The following is a 17,915-nucleotide window of genomic DNA, read 5'->3' as shown; positions in this document are numbered from 1 at the left end:
GGAGTGAAGGAGGAGTAGGCCAGGGTATTCTTGTGAAAGGCTGACAAGGGAGGGGAGGGAATATGTGTCTGGTGTGGCATCCACTTGGAGATGGTGGAAATGGCAGCTAATGATCCTCTGGTTGTGGGGGCTAGTGAGATGGTAGGTAAGGACAACGGGGACCCTATAGCTGTTATGGGAACAACAGTCTTCTGGCTGAAGATTGCTCAGCAATAACCTGCTCAATGATGTCCACTTTGGGTTCCTCCAGGGCCACTCAGCTCCTGACTTTATTTAGCCTGACTAAAGAGCTGAATTCCAGAGGTATGATGAGAGTGACAGCCCTAGTCATCAAGTCTGCATTCAGCTGAGCATGGCCCCAAGGAGCCCTGGCAAAACTGGATTCAATGAGTATCAGGGGGCAAACTCTCCTTTGGTTGGAATCATATCTGGCACATAGGAAGATGGTTGTGGCTGTTGGAAGTCAGTCATCTCAGCTGCAAGAGTTCCTCAGGTTAGTGTCCTAGGCCCAACCATCTTCAGCTGCTTCAACAATGACCTTCCCTCCATCATAAGGTCAGAAGTGGGGATGTTCGCTGATGATTGCAAAATGTTCAGCTCCATTCGTATCTCTTCGGATACTGAAGCAGTCCATGTTCAAAGGCAACAAGATCTAGACCATATCCAAGCTTAAGCTGACAAGTGGAACTCTCATCTCACCTCTGGAATTCAGCTGTTTTGTCCATATTTGAACCACAGTTGTATTGAGGTCTGTTTGAAGTCTGTCCCATTTAGTACATACTGGATTAGTGGCTTTTGCCCGAAACGTCGATTTCGCTGCTCGTTAGATGCTGCCTGAACTGCTGTGCTCTTCCAGCACCACTAATCCAGTATTTGGTTTCCAGCATCTGCAGTCATTGTTTTTACCCCATTTAGCACAGTGATAGTGCAACACAATGTGATGGCGGAACTTCATCTCCACAAGGATGATGCTATGGTCACTCTTACTGATACTGTCATGGACAGATGCACTTGCAGACGGTAGATTGCTAAGGATGAGATCAACTTTATTTTTCCAACATGTTGGTTTCTTAAATACCTGCTGCAGATACAGTCGAGTAGTATGTCCATTAGGATCCCATCACCTCAATCAGTATTGCTGCTGCTAAGCCACTCCTGTTGTGGACATTGAAATACTCCTCCCATAGCAGCATTTGCATTCTTGCCAGCCTCAGTGCTTCCTTCAAGTGTTATTCAACATGGAACAGTCAGCAGTTTCCTTCTTTAAAAGGACATTAATGAAACAGGTGGTTCTTCCAACCATCAACAATGGTTTCATGGTCAGCATTAGACTCCTAACTCAGACCTTTTTTTAATTGAATTGAGATTCCAATATCTACCATGAAGGCCTGTCGATGCTAGTTTGTTAAGTATACTCAAGACTCAGACAGAACCAGAATCAAATATAGGAAAATCAAATATGGGGAAAATGCACAACAGGAAGATTGAGAACTGTCAAATCAACTCTCATCATTTCAATAGCAGACTTCAGGCTAACCGGCTTACTTTTACACACCAGTCAATAACTCACCTGTGTAATGTACCTCTACACACTCACCCAATACACAACTCTGTTAGGCACTCACCTATTCCACACCCTGTTAAACATCCACCTATTACAAACTCACACATGGCATATTCACCCTATAAACTTACACCCATGACACAACTCTTACAGATCCCTCCAATGCACACACACTCTTTAAATTTCTCCTGTCTATTTCATATGTACACAGTGCTCACCTGCCTGATACAACCCCACTCAGTATAATATGCCTATTACACAACCATTACTGATCCTCCCGGTATGAACTCAACTAGTGCAATCTGGCTGGACACGTTCATCATTGACTGTATGTTTATAAACTTCTATTGTAGTTCAGGGACAGCAGCCACTAGTTCCTCAGGACAACATGGGATCAGCAAAGAATACCAGCATAGCCAGCAACACCCATGTCTCAAGAATGATTTTTTATTTTTCAGATGTTACTACAAAACAATTTACTCTGAGCTTCTGAACACCCGTAAAAATGGTCTTTTCACAACAAAAGTCAGAAAACAACAGCTTTTCTAGGTTGTTCCCCTGGCTGGGAACCTAAAACACAGGTCTACAGTCTCAGGAACAAATGGGAAAATTGACTTGAACTATAATAGCTACTGTGGTTGTACTGAATGACAGAGTCTATACTAGGAGAAAGTGAGGACTGCAGATGCTGGAGATCAGAGCTGAAACATTGTTGCTGGAAAAGCGCAGCAGGTCAGGCAGCATCCAAGGAGCAGGAGAATTGACGTTTTGGGCATAAGAAGAAGGGCTTATGCCCGAAACATCGATTCTCCTGCTCCTTTGATGGTGCCTGACCTGCTGCGCTTTTCCAGCAACACATTTTTCAGAGTCTATACTATCCAATCCTGCTCTTATTTCTTCTGTTTTTATTAAATGAGCTGGGCTAAACATAACTTTTGAATGTTTTGTTTATTATGTTATTAATCTTCATTGTTCCAAGTGGAGATAACACTGGGAGAGAGTGTGTTGTGGGTAGTGAGAGTGCTTCTGAGGTCAGAATTTTAACAAATTGCTTACTTCTAAGTTGGATCCTTCAGAAGGAATTTCTAAATAATGCTCAGAGTTCAAGCAAATATAAATACTTTGCACAGAAAATTGTTATGGAAGCAAAATTGCTGTTATCACAAATGCCTACCTTCTTGTGCAAAACTGATTTGAGCTCATCAGGATTTGTGAATGGCTGAGTTTATGACAGAATAATAAAAATGACTGACTCTCCTATTCTGGGACTGACTCTGATGGAAATGTTCTCAGGGAGCTTGGACTCTTCTCAGGAGTTTTGACAGATAGCCCATAAAGAAGTTAGTTTTTATTCCCCTTCAATCCTCCTCCTTCTCTCATCAGGTCAATGAAAATACAGCTAAATGTCTACTTACAATTCTCAGAACAAAAATAGTTCAGTTCCTGTTCAATGCTGGTAGTGGAATCATCTGATGTGTCCAAATGAAGTGGACTGCCCAAGACTGTGGGCTCTGACATATTCAACAAATCTGGTGCAAACTAATGTGAGAGAAAAGCTTAATAATTTCACAAGGCGCTAATAATCTATTTTGCACATCTTACATTATGAAAGTGGGCATGGTAACTGTCGGAGAAATTTGCCCAATAGGTTAGAGATCACAAAACACAGCTCAAAGTGAAATTGACATACAGTTTATTGCAAGCTATATCACTAGAAGAGAAATTGACTCAGGCTGACACAGAACTGACAGACTGCACAGAGATCAGATTTTCTCCTCTCAGAGCTGAGGATGAGACCAGTTTTATAATTTGGAGATGCCGGTGTTGGACTGGGGTGTACAAAGTTAAAAATCACACAACACCAGGCTATAGTTCAACCACCTGATGAAGGAGCAGTGCTCCGAACGCTAGTGCGCTTCCAATTAAACCTGTTGGACTATAACCTGGTGTTGTGTGATTTTTAACCAGTTTTATAGTAATCCTGCACATTGACACTGATTAAGAAATGGGAAACTACAATGTTTCTGGAAATGGAGTAATTTAGTTATAAGGATGCTAATTGGAAAACAGTTTATCGGATGAATGTCCTGTTCCTTCACACAACGCAACATCCTGACAGTATCATGGTTCCATTCATCTTCCCAGGTAGGTGTTAAAGTCTTTTCTGAAGTGGTGAGGTGCTTCCATTGTCCTGTTCCTGGAGCATGTCCTTGCTGGTGCCTCTCTGTCTGTCCTGCTCTTTGTGTGGCTTTGGTATTGCTGGGTTGTGAAATACCCTTCGGGCTTTGAGATCTCTGTCGTGCCCATGGAAGCTTAAAGCGTATTCCATTGTCTGCGTGCTGTCTGACCCAGTTTGTGAGCTGCTCGGGAATTTTGGGTGTCCTGGTACAATTTGGCCAATTTGCTTTTGTGGGCCTATCGTGGGTTAGCAAATCTTTTCCCACAGTAACCAAACTGTCTCCTTTTCCATTTTTCTGTCAATGTTTTGTCTGTGAAGCACCTTGAGGTGGCCTGTGGCTAATAATATCCAAGCTCATTCTTTCCTTTGTGATATTCATTAGTCTTGACTTGTGGAAATTATTCAACATTATGCTATGTAAAGTTTGGAGAGACTAACAGTTACAGGGAATATGTTTTAGATGTTTCAATATTGATATAGTTTATGCATAAAAAAGATAATTAATGAGCAGTAACCTTTACAAGTCATTTGAAGGGGTGCTCGAATTATTATAGTTAACTTGCAAAGGGTGTTAGATAAACTATCTGAAATACTGAGCAAAATAAAGCTATAGCAGCACATCAGAACAGTCATCCTATACAGCAGAAAAAAAGAGAAGTTAGTACGTTTGGTACACATTGTTTTTATGGATGGAGTTTCTTAATACAAAATAGTTTAAGCTGCTTTGGTAGCCATCAGTCAGTTGAACTCTCAGCATCAGGGTAAGAAGTGTATGTTAGTAATAAAGATTTCTGATTGAGAAGCCAAAGCTGAGTTTGACTTGCTGAGCTACATTTTGCTGAATTTCTAGCACAAAAATCTTACATTAATATTCAAGCTTTTATCAATGTCACCCACTTATTTGCCTCATTTATCACTTGTCAAGTGAAATCCTAATTATTCTGTTACTATTTTTCACTTACAGTGATAGAACTGGATGTTTGCATTTAGTGAAAAGAGCTACAAGAATAGTTCTGATAATTTACTGAAACCTTCTTATATTAATGTATTATTCTGAGTATTTTGTGTTGAGAAAGTCTAATTTGAGCAGAAAGATTTTATATACTGTCATAGAAGGCTACACATTAAGAAATGAGCACATTAAAATAAAAAAAGACAATTAAATTACCTTACGTTTATTCTGATTGGTTTAATATTTATTTTGAAAGTTACCCACTTTTGTATTGAAAAAGAGAAAAAATAGGTGATAAGAACAAGAGAAAAATTAGGCCTTTCAGCCCATCAAGTCTGCTCTACCATTCATGAAGATTTTGACTGATCTCATTGTCGTCTCAACTTGCTGCTTCTGGGAGCTTGATGAATTGAAATTGACTGCTGTCTTTCCTACATTACAACAGAGATTACACTGCATTGGCTGTGAGTACTCTGGCTATTCCACAGTCGTGAAAGATATGATTATATATCCAAGTCTTTCTTATACTGGGTAATACAACAGTTTAGATGCTACAACTTGTTTACATCAAACAGTGAATATATTATAATGAATTGTGAAAGAACTTCACAGAAGCCAGTATCCTGTCACCAAGTCACTCTTAATTTACATATAGCAAGTCCTTGACACTGATCCAGCTCTCTGAGAGCCAGCTTTCAGAGTGAACAGGATGTCTGAAACTCCAGTTTTTTTTTCTTTATCTACCCCTGCACTGTGTTGTGAGTATGCAGATGTGAGACACAATGAAAAACAACAAGTGCATAAATCTTTGACAATCCTCTTTATATATTTTTTATTCTTTTTCTGGAAAATAGGAAAACACCCGAGTGGCCAGTGACAAGCACTGCCCTTTACATCAAAAATCTCATTTTTTTTTTGACAAGCACTGCCCTTCACATCAAAATCCCCTGATTACACCTTTTTTCTTTTACCCCCCACACTACCGCCTAACTGCGGTAGTGCTTATTTTTTCCCCAGACAATCCTGTTTATATGTGTTTTTTACCGCGTGCTCCTTCTGCAGGGATTCCTGCTAGATTTTTTTTTTCTGCTTATTTTTCCCCAACCACTCCTGTTTATCTTTTTTTTCTTTTTTTTTCTTCTTTTTTTCTTTACACACCCACACTCCCACCGAACTGCGGTAGTGCTTAATTTTTCCCCAGCACCCATGGTGTGTGTGTGTGTAGGTGCGAGACACAGTGAAAGACACAAAGTGCACCAATCTTTATTCAATTTCCACCACCAGGAAGACAGGAAAAACACCCGAGTGGCCAGTGACAAGCACTGCCCTTCACATCAAAGGGCAATGCTGTATGATCAAAACAGTGAAGGGGAGGGTAGGGACTAAATCAAAATAAAGTTGGAGGGAGAAATGATGCACTCCACTCCCTGCGGCGCCCACCTCTCCTTGAACAACCCCAGGGTGTTGGTGGACACCGCGTGCTCCTTCTCCAAGGACACCCGGGCTCTACAATCCTGTTTATTTTTTTTTCTCTTTCTTGATTTTTTTTTTCTTTTAAATTTAACCCCCACACTCCCGCCTAACTGCGGTAGTGCTTATTTTTTCCCCAGCACCCATGGTGTGTGTGTGCAGGTGTGAGACACAGTGAGAGACACAAGGTGCACGAGTCTTTATTCAATTTCCACCACCAGGAAGATAGGAAAAACACCCGAGTGGCCAGTGACAAGCACTGCCCTTCACACCAAAGGGCAATGCTGTATGATCAAAACAGTGAAGGGGAGGGTAGGGACTAAATCAAAATAGAGTTGGACGGGGAAATAATACACTCCACTCCCTGCGGCGCCCACCTCTCCCTGAACAACCCCAGGGTGTTGGTGGACACCGCGTGCTCCTTCTCCAAGGACACCTGGGCTCTACAATCCTGTTTTTTTTTTTTTTCTCTTTCTTGATTATTTTTATTTCTTTTAAATTTAACCCCCACACTACCGCCTAACTGCGGTAGTGCTTATTTTTTCCCCAGCATCCATGGTGTGTGTGTGCAGGTGTGAGACACAGTGAAAGACACAAAGTGTACGAATCTTTATTCAATTTCCACCACCAGGAAGATAGGAAAAACACCCGAGTGGCCAGTGACAAGCACTGCCCTTCACACCAAAGGGCAATGCTGTGTGATCAAAACAGTGAAGGGGAGGGAAGGGACTAAATCAAAATAGAGTTGGACGGGGAAATAATACACTCCACTCCCTGCGGCACCCACCTCTCCCTGAACAACCCCAGGGTGTTGGTGGACACCGCGTGCTCCATCTCCAAGGACACCCGGGCTCTACAATCCTGTTTATATTTTTTTTTCTTTTTCTTTTTTTTTCTTTCTTTTTTTTTCTTTTTTTTAAATTTAACCCCCACACTACCGCCTAACTGCGGTAGTGCTTATTTTGTCCCCAGCACCCATGGTGTGTGTGTGCAGGTGTGAGACACAGTGAAAGACACAAAGTGTACGAATCTTTATTCAATTTCCACCACCAGGAAGATATGAAAAACACCTGAATGGCCAGTGACAAGCACTGCCCTTCAAACCACAGGGCAATGCTGTGTGAGCAAAACAGTGAAGGGGAGGGTAGGGACTAAATCAAAATAGAGTTGGAGGGAGAAATGATGCACTCCACTCCCTGCGGCGCCCACCTCTCCCTGAACGACTCCAGGGTGTTGGTGGACACCGCGTGCTCCTTCTCCAAGGACACCTGGGCTCTACAATCCTGTTTATATATATTTTTTTCTTTTTTTATTCTTTTTTCTTTCTTTTTTCTTTTTTCTCTTTTTTTTTCTTTCTTTAACCCCCACACTACCGCCTAAGTGCGGTAGTGCTTATTTTTTTTCCCCAGCACCCATGGTGTGTGTGTGCAGGTGTGAGACACAGTGAAAGACACAAAGTGCACAAATCTTTATTCAATTTCCACCACCAGGAAGATAGGAAAGACACCCGAGTGGCCAGTGACAAGCACTGCCCTTCAAACCACAGGGCAATGCTGTGTGATCAAAACAGTGAAGGGGAGGGTAGGGATCAAATCAAAATAGAGTTGGAGGGAGAAATGATGCACTCCACTCCCTGCGGCGCCCACCTCTCCCTGAACGACTCCAGGGTGTTGGTGGACACCGCGTGCTCCTTCTCCAAGGACACCTGGGCTCTACAATCCTGTTTATATATATTTTTTTTTTCTTTTTTTTTTCTCTTTTTTTATATCTTATTCACCGCATGCTCCTTCTCCAAGGACACCCGGGCTCTAACGTAACCCTCTCCCCTTTTTTTTTTCTTTTTTTTAATATATTTAACCCCCACACTACCGCCTAAGTGCGGTAGTGCTTATTTTTATTCCCCAGCACCCATAGTGTGTGTGTGTGCAGGTGTGAGACACAGTGAAAAGACACAAAGTGCACGAATCTTTATTCAATTTCCACCACCAGGAAGATAGGAAAGACACCCGAGTGGCCAGTGACAAGCACTGCCCTTCAAACCACAGGGCAATGCTGTGTGATCAAAACAGTGAAGGGGAGGGTAGGGATCAAATCAAAATAGAGTTGGAGGGAGAAATGATGCACTCCACTCCCTGCGGCGCCCACCTCTCCCTGAACGACTCCAGGGTGTCGGTGGACACCGCGTGCTCCTTCTCCAAGGACACCTGGGCTCTACAATCCTGTTTATATTTTACAGCCACAGCTCCCTGATTGGACCAGATATACTGCCCAAAATCAGGGAACTCATACTCTATAAGGTCCACCTGGCTGCTCTCATTACAATCCCTACAGGTTGATTTGAAATAATTAGTCAATTTCAGTCAATTTAGTCAGGCCATATTTGGAGGACTGTGTGCAGTTCTGGTCGCTGCACTATAGGAAGGATGTGGAGAGGGTGCAAAAGAGCTTTATCAGGATGTTGCCTGGCCTGGCGTGTATTACCTATAAGGAGAGATTGGACAAACTTGGACTGTTTTCAGTAGAGCATTGGAGGCAGGGGGTGACCTGATGGGATATAAAATAATGAGAGGCATGAATAGGGTGGGTAGTCAGAACCCTTTTGTCCCCAGAGTGAAAATGACAAATACTCAGGGTCATAGGTTTAAGGTGTGTTTAAAGGAGATGTGCTGAGAAACATTTTTACACAGAGGGTGGTAGGTGCCTGGAATGCCCAGGGGAGTTGGCAGAAGCAGATACAATAGCAATGTTTAAGAGGCATTTAGACAGATACACAAACAGGCAGGGAGGGATATGGACATGGGTTTTTTAAATTCATGCATGAAATGTGGGTATCTCTAGTCAAGCTAACATTTACCGCACATTGCTAATTACCCAGAGGGCAGTTAAGAGCCAACCATTTTGCTGTGGGCCTGGAGTACCATGTAGGCCAGACTAGGTAATGATGATAAATTTCCTTCCCTGAAGGACATTCATTCCTGACAATGAACAATATCTCATGGTCATCATTAGACTCTTTAATTAATTTAAAACCCATCATTTGGAATGGTGGGATTATGAACCAGGGTCCCCAGAACATTAGCTGCATTTGTGGATTAACAATCCAGCAATGATACCACTAGGCCATTGCCTCCCCTGTACAGGCAGGCAGACAGATTACATTGGCATCATGGTCAGCACAGACATGTTTGGCTGAAGGGCCTGTTCCTATGCTGCAGTGTTCTTTGTTCCTATATGTCCTAATCTGATGCCATTCACAGAATTATCCAGCTTGTTGTTTCAGTGTAAGAGCAGTACAATAACTTCACCCCCTCCCCCCCCCCACCCCCACCCCTTGCTTTTTCTTCTCAGTCCTGCAAATGTTTTCTGTTATGTATTTATTTATATATAGGCATTTATTCCGTTCCAATTTGAATGTCATTGTTGAATCTACTTTCTCCCATGCTTTCAGTTAGTGCAACAACTTAGACAATAGACAATAGGTGCAGGAGTAGGCCATTCTGCCCTTCGAGCCTGCACCACCGTTCAATATGATCATGGCTGATCATCCTTAATCAGTATCCTAAACTTGCTGTATTAAAAATTGTAGCCTCGTATTCCTTTCGGTAATGGTCTTAAACCTCTGTCATCAGATTACCAATGCTCCTGCCAATGAAAACAGTTCTTCTTTATTTCCCCGATCAAAATTCTTCATGGTTATATAAACAAATTGAATTAGCCTTCTTTGCTATAAGGAAACAATCCCAGCTTCTTCTGCCTCTCTATGTAACTGAAGTCCCAATCTCTTAATTTCAAGACTATTCTGTTTGTTAAATCTTTGCTTTGTTCCATTTATATTCTTAGTTTATTCTCATCGCCAATTCAACAGGTCACAATTCACAATTAGGAAATCCAACTAAAATCTATCAAATCTGACCCTTGTCCAAGTAAATCTCCCAAAACATTTTGCAATGTTTTTCAGCCACAGGATGAAGGTGATGGGTCAAGGAGGAGAGGGTGGAGTGGATAGGTGGAAAAGAAGATAGGCAGGTAGGACAAGTCCGGACAAGTTTGACCTATCACCTTCATCCTGTCCCCCACTCACCTATTGTACTCTATGCTACTTTCTCCCCACCCCCACCCTCCTCTAGCTTATCTCTCCACGCTTCAGGCTCACTGCCTTTATTCCTGATGAAGGGCTTTTACCCGAAACATCGATTTCGAAGCTCCTTGGATGCTGCCTGAACTGCTGTGCTCTTCCAGCACCACTAATCCAGAATCTGGTTTCCAGCATCTGCAGTCATTGTTTTTACCTCATTTACCTCATTCACTGGAGACTGCAGAGTGCATTCAGGACATCAGAGGACCACATGGGTTCTAGTCAGCTCTGACTCCATCATAAAAGCCTGCTTTTATTAATCTTCACTATTTTTGTCTCTCTCTTGCTTCAAAATGATCATTTGTAGTTGTGAATAATTTCCTGCACTGTCAGTCTTCTAGTTTCTCTCCCAGAGCGCAGTCTTCTTCTTTGGGTAGGCTGTTTCTCTCTGGAGGACATGACCTAGAGTTATTCTCTTTGAGCATTGCATTTCTAGTTTAGCCTGTTTGATCCAGTCATCTAATATTCAGTAAGCTGTGTAAGATAGAGGTAAAACCTCACACACAGCCAATGACTGTGATACCACTTTCTTCCCAGCTTTTTTCAGGGAATTGAGATCCCATCGTCTTGTGCATTAATGACTGAGATGCTACAAAGTCAGCTAGAATCAAGGCAAACCTAGTCTCCAAAAAGTCATCCCATCAAGAAAGAAAAAAGGAAAGTCTTCATTTAAATAGTGCTTTTCACTTCCTCAGGACCCCCAAAAGCGTCACACAGCTGATCGAGTACTTTTGAAGCATTATCACTGTTTTAAGAATCATTGAAGCCAATTGTGCGTTTTAAGCTCACACAATCAGCAATGTGACAAATGACCAGGTAATTAGTATTGATGATAGGTAATGAAAAGATTAATTTCTTCTTTCAGAGAGTTGAGAGAGTTTGGAACTCTGTTCCTCAAAAGATAGTGGAATCAGAGTTTTGAATATTTTTAAGACATTGCTAGGTATATTCTTGACAAATAAGTGGAAGTAAGATTATCAGGGGCATGCAGGAAAGTGGAGTAATCAGATCGGCCATGAAGGAACTGCACCTTCCTCCTCCTGATTCAGATCTTTGAAGAAATATTGACCACACCATTAGGGAGAGCTCAGCCTTTCTATTTCAAAATAGTGACTATGTCATCTTTTACCCTTACCTGAAATGTAGATTCAGGGGCCTCAATTTAACATTTTACCTGAAAGATGCCAACTGCAACAGTGAAGCTTTCCCTATAACGCACCAGGTGTATCCACCTAGACTTTAGGTTTAAGTCTCTGGAATTGGGCTTGATTCCACAACCTCTGACTCAAAATCAAGAAATTCAGAGCTGGAAAACCAAGGCCGACAACTTAATATTAATAGATACTGTATATCTGACCAACATGTAGAAAATGGAGGTGGATGATATGGTATGATCTAATTGAATGGCAGAGCAGGTTTGAAGGGCTGAATGGCCTAATCCTGTTCCTACGTAGGTAGTCTTGGTTCAGACGTAGCACCAACAGGAAGTGAAGGCAAATTTTCATCTTTATATTTTCACAAATGTTATTTTTCATTGAATATGCACAAATATTTTTCATATAAATATATCTCTTATTCTGAGTTACTAACTTCCCTTGATATAGATTCATTGCTAACAAGATTCATGCAGAATTACAGTATAAGGCACAAAATGATATGGTTTTTATACCCACTTCTATGGCAACAGGCACACATCAATACAATGTACATCATATTCATCCACGTCACAAGGCAATCATTCCTGCAAAAGCTATTGGTGATTATACTTAGAATAGAATGTCACAGATAATTTTGCAAAACATTTGGAACATTTCATTAACTAAGGAAAGAAATTAATTTCTCCTCAAACTTTTCCAATGTACCTATCATTGGAGGAAAGAAAAAGTCTCCAGGCAATAAGGAAATAATTTGTTCTTATAAAGTATCCTTTTACTTCTCTTAGAAACTAAGGACTTTACTTCCAACACATTACCTTGGAGTAACACAACAGCTATTTGTCACAAATAGCAATACCACAAAATTAGTGATCCTCATATTTTGGTGGTCATTGAGAGAGAGCCAAAGTACAGAATAGTGTTAAAAAGGCAGAATTAAAGGCATTCTACCTGAATGCATGCAGCATTTGCAACAACATAGTAATTGTTTGGCACAAATAGTCTGGGTGCATGTATTCATAATCACGACTGAATTTTATGCTTTTCAGGCAGTTAGTCACCCCAAGTCAAACTTTCAATCCTCTAAACTGTCAAACTGAGTGGTGTTTCCTTAGCCATCCCCACAGCATCAACAGTGGAGAAAACTCAGAGTGCAGGTAAGTGGGTTGAGATTTCCAGGGCCCAATCAGACAGGAACGGATGAAGAGAGAATTCTTCCAACAGGGGCAGTCCTTATATGTTGGGAATGTTGTCAATGAACCACAGGGTGGCTGTAAAGAGGGACCCCTTGCATATCTCCCCCCTCCATTTTCTCACCCTATGATTTCAGAGAGGTCAGGACTGGTGGGTCTCACTGTGTGATATGGGGCGTGATGTTGGAAGGCAATGGGCTCTTTCCCCCACCTTCACCCTGATTTACCTCACTCCCTGCCAGCTTTCAGTCTGCTCCTGGGAGGGAAATGGAATCCTGGCCTAGGTGCTGCAATGTCCTTGGAGAACAGGTAGATCACTGAGAATTCCCATCGATATGAGGGAGAACACAACTAGCTCCTGCCTGGATCATCAATCCTTTTGAACCTTCTAAGTTCTGGAACTTTCAGCTCAGGTTTCTGCTGTCTGCCATAGCTCATTGTTCCTGGGATTGGTTTGTGAACAACTCTGAGTGGGTTTGATGGGTATTGATGATGAACCTTCTCCTATGTCTTGTCACATTTGGCTTCTCTTCTTCTATGCAAGGATAAATAGGGTTTAATTTTCTATACTGTACTGTTGAAATAAAGTAACAATGTAAGGCTAGATATTATTTCCATAAATTAATAAAGTGATAAGAATTAACAACCTACCTCAAAACCCATAGGATTAGTTCAGGACATATCAAGATATCTATGTACTCCTCCACACCCGACATTTGGAGATGCTTCACTCAGACAGTGGGAGAATTCACAGTCCCCTGCTGAAGGGTTTGGAGGTGAAGGGGCTTTCTATGTCTCTCCCATTCCCCCCCTTGTTGACCTGTCCACAATGTTACTTGGAGTTGGGGCAAGACCTGGGGAGCTTGCCCATCCTGACTAAATTGAGGACTTCAAAGACTGATTCCTGTTTGGTCCTATTTCTGAGGCTGGTGGGTCAGCCTGCCTAGCTCTCATGTAGGAAGTTGGGCACCTCCCCTCAGAGCACCCTTCCTCATCTGGTGCTTACCTCACCCAACCCAGTCTGTCCCTTGCAGCTCCTCCCTAACCCCCAATCCACATCAAGATCCTCAACCAATTCTGCCCACCCCTTCCCCAGCCATGCAACACACACACACACACTGCTGGTCAGTGCTCAGTGTTAACTGTGATTAATGAGATCATGTTACTTGCCTGAAAACCCACTTCTAAAACTCCTACCCAATGATATATTTTCTATCAAATTCAGAAATTGCTGAAAAAACTCAGGTCTGGCAGCATCTGTGGAGAGAAAGCAGAGTTAACTTTTCAGGTCCAGTGAACCTTCTTCAGAACAGAAGTTTTCCAGCAATTTCTGAAATTATTTCCGGAATCTGCAGTTCTTTGTTTTATTGATATATTTTCTAACAATACTGTATGATCTGACCCTTCCTCCAAGAACATACTAGCTCTCCCTTGAAGCCAGGAGTTTGTCAGCAAATTGTTGCTCCCCAGCCTCAGGTACAAGATTGTTATAAGGAATGTTTCTACTAATTCTCATAAGGAATGTTTCTACTAAATCTGAAGATAACTGGATATCTGTTATAATATTCCTTTCTGTAAGAAAAGCAAAATTACTTTGCATGTTTACTTCCTTCTCCATTTGTTTCCATCACTGCAAAGCCATCTGTCCATATAATTTCATGACTGTATTAGAAAGTGCACCTAACTTTGCTTTATGAAATGATTCCCAGTGTGAAATAACTGGTTGGAGTTACAATGCTAAATCGTTGCAGTAGTATTGGTGAGATTGTTACTGTCAGCATAATTGCTATCTATCTAAACCCAGCTCACAGAGTTTTGCAGTGTTTTCACTTTGCACCTGAGATGTGTGGAGAATACAAATTTAGAAGCAGTGTTGCAGCATAACCCTTGCTTTGCAGCAGTCAGAGCAAATCCTTATGACCAGACAGTGACTGCTTAATTCTGGAATTGGTTTGTATGCATAGGGCACAAGGAGAGAGGACAGCAACAAGCTTGAGTCCATTACTTGAGGTCACAACAGACAGTGAGTTGCCACGTGCCAGTGACTGACACATTCGAGCCACCTTTTATCTTCATTTCAAGGGCAGCAGTTGGCTGGACTGGATTGAGTACCCATTATAGATTTGTGCTGGTGATTGTAACATCACCATCACCGAGTGCACAGCAGTGGCATCTGAATTCACTATTTTTTGTGCCTGGTGTGTAATTTAGCAATGTGAAAAAGGTTCCACACCATTTAGTCCTGTAATAAAGTTAATGGGTTAGGAAATAGTAACAGTGAATACAAACAGCAGCCCGTGAATCCCCCCGTACTTGCAGCAGAGACAGTGACCACGTGGAACCTCTGCAGCTACCTGAACTTGAGGTCACAGCACCTACCCATAGCACCACAAACTGGACACACGCTATTCTTGCTCTTGTTCTTCATCTTTACTGTGCTGATTGAGGGTAAGTTATTGTGCAGAATGCTATCAGGTGTGTATTTGTTCAGAGATAATATTTGTTCCTTCATTTTTATGGAAAAAGAAGAGAGCAAAATGTCAGTGTTTCGCAGCATAACCCTGACAGGGCATTCTGTGTTATCTTGCTAGAGATACCAGGAGTTGAAAGTGATTGATATGAGTCACTCCATCAATAAGTACCCGGCCAGTTGTTTTTCATTATGACTTTCTCGATGAGAGTAGCATGCTGTTCTGCCAGTGTGGGACTGTTTGCACCAGTCTGAACATAAGAACTAAGAGCAGGAGTACAGGTAAATAAATCCCTCAAGCCTGCTTTGCCATTTGATATGAGCATAGCTGACCTCATCTCTGAGCAACATGTCATGAAGCCAACCACAGAACTGGCTACTTTATAAGGGAGAGTAAACTGCTCGATGTCTCTTCATAACACAAACTACCCGTCTCCGGAATCAGTCTCTGAACTGCCTCCCGTACAACTATATCCCTCCTCAAATAAGGGCACCAACATTGATCACAATACTCCCAATGCGGTCTCACTAATCCCTTATCCATTTGCAGCAACACTTGCCTACCTTTATGCTCTGTTCCTTTTAGCAATATAATGCCAAAATTCCATTTGCCTTCCTTATTATCTGCTGAAACCATATAGAGTTTTCTGCGATTCATGTGCACAGATCCCTGTGCACTGAAATACTCTGAAATTTATCTTGAATTGGGTAATAAGTTATTTTAAGTGACCAAAATAGATGACTTCACACTTATCCCCGTTAAACTTTATCTGCCAAATTCTGGCCCATTCACCAAACCTCTCCATGTGTATTTGTAAATTTAGAACATAGAACAGTACAGGCCCTTCAGCCCGCAATGTTGCTGTGCCAAGCATTTATCTTAATCTAAGATCAACCTAACTTACAAACCCCTCAATTTACCGCCGTCCATGTGCTTGTCCAGCAGTTGCTTAAATGTCCCTAATATCTCTGACTGTATTACCACTGTTGGCAGTGCATTCCACGCACCCACCACTCCCTGCGTAAAGAACCTACCTCTAACATCTCCTCTAAACCTTTATCCAATCACCTTAAAATTATGACCCCTTGTGACAGCCATTTCTGCTCTGGGAAAATATCCTTGGCTATCTACTCTATTTCTGAAGAGGGGCTTATGCCCGAAACGTCGATTCTCCTGCTCCTTGGATGCTGCCTGACCTGCTGTGTTTTTCCAGCAACACATTTTTCAGCTCTGATCTCCAGCATCTGCAGTCCTCACTTTCTCCTATCTACTCTATCTCATTTCCTTGTACACCTCTATCAAGTCACGTCTCTTGCCCCTTCTCCCCAATGTGAAGAGCCCAAGATCACTCAACCTCTCTTACGACAAGCCCTCCAATCCAGACAGCATCCTGGTAAATCTCCTCTGCACCCTCTCTAAAGCATCTACATCCTTCCAATAATGAGGTGACCAGAACTGAACACAATATTCCAAGTGTGGTCTAACCAGGGTTTTATAGAGCTGCAGCAAAACCTCACAGCTCTTTAACTCAATCCTCCTGTTATTGAAAGCCAAAACACCATACGCCTTCTCAACAACCCTATCAACTTGGGTGGCAACTTTGAGGGATCTATGTACACGGACTCCAAGATCCCACTGTTCCTCCACACTGCCAAGAATCCTGTCTTTAACCCTGTATTCTGCATTCAAATTTGACTTTCCAAAATGAATGACTTCACATTTATCCAGGTTGAACTCCATCTGCCACTTCTCAGCCCAGTTCTGCATCCTGTCAATGTCATGTTGTAGCCTGCAACAGCCCTTGACACTATCTACAGCACCACCGACCTTTGTGTCATTGGCAAACTTACTAACCCAACCTTCCATTTCTTCATCCATGTCATCTATAAAAACTACAAAGAATCCCAAGAACAGATCCCTGCAGGACACCACTGGTCACCAACCTCCAGGTGGAATACTTTTCATCCACTACCACTCGCTGTCTTCTTTTGGCCAGCCAATTCTGTATCCAGACAGCCAAATTTCCCTGCATCCCATACCTCCTAACTTTCTGAATGAGCCTACGGTGGGGAGCCTTAGCAAATGCCTTATCAAATACTGAAATCCATATACACCACATCCACTGTTCAACCTTCGTTAACTTGTCTCTTCACGTCCTCAAAGAACTCAATAAGGCTTGTGAGGCATGATCTGCTCCTCAGAAAGCCATGCTGATTATCTCTAATCAAACTATGCTGTTCTAAATAATCATAAATCCTGTCTCAATAATCTGATGTAAGACTGACTGGTCTGTAATTCCCAGGGATTTCCCTATTCCCTTTCTTGAACAGAGGAACAACATTCACCTTCCTCCAATCAGCCAGTACTATGCCCGTGGAAGGTGAGGATGCAAAGATCATTGCCAGATATGCAGCAATCTCATTCTTTGCTTTCTGTAGTAACCTTGGATATGTCCGGTCCAACCCTGGGGACTTAGCTATCTTGATGCTTCCCAGAATTTCCAGCACATCCGCTTTCTTAATATCAATCTGTTCAAGTCCATTAACCCTGGTCCACAGTGTTCACACTATCAACAAGGTCCCCCTCTCTAGTGAATACTGAAGCAAAAAAACCTCATTTAGGGCCTCTCCTACCTCTTCAGATTCCAGGCACAAGTTCTCTCCACTATCCATGATCAGCCCTACCGTCTCTCTGATCATTCTCTTATTGCTCACGTAAGTATAGAACGCCTTTGGGTTTCTCTAACCCTTTCTGCCAGGGCTTTTTTGTGCCCCCTCTTAGCTCTCCTCAGTCCATT

At 42.2% G+C, this 17,915-nt stretch overlaps 1 protein-coding gene across 3 annotated transcripts in view; it reads left to right on the top strand.

Moving 5' to 3' along the window:
• Positions 1–17,915, top strand: part of LOC140485527 (complexin-1) — a 236,841-nt gene that overhangs the window by 127,030 nt on the left and 91,896 nt on the right. The window lies entirely within an intron of this gene.

The sequence above is a fragment of the Chiloscyllium punctatum genome, chromosome 14, assembly GCF_047496795.1.
Source record: "Chiloscyllium punctatum isolate Juve2018m chromosome 14, sChiPun1.3, whole genome shotgun sequence".
Lineage (NCBI taxonomy): Eukaryota > Metazoa > Chordata > Chondrichthyes > Orectolobiformes > Hemiscylliidae > Chiloscyllium > Chiloscyllium punctatum.
Note: the sequence above shows the minus strand (reverse complement) of the source record. Positions and strands in the feature narration are given on the sequence as shown.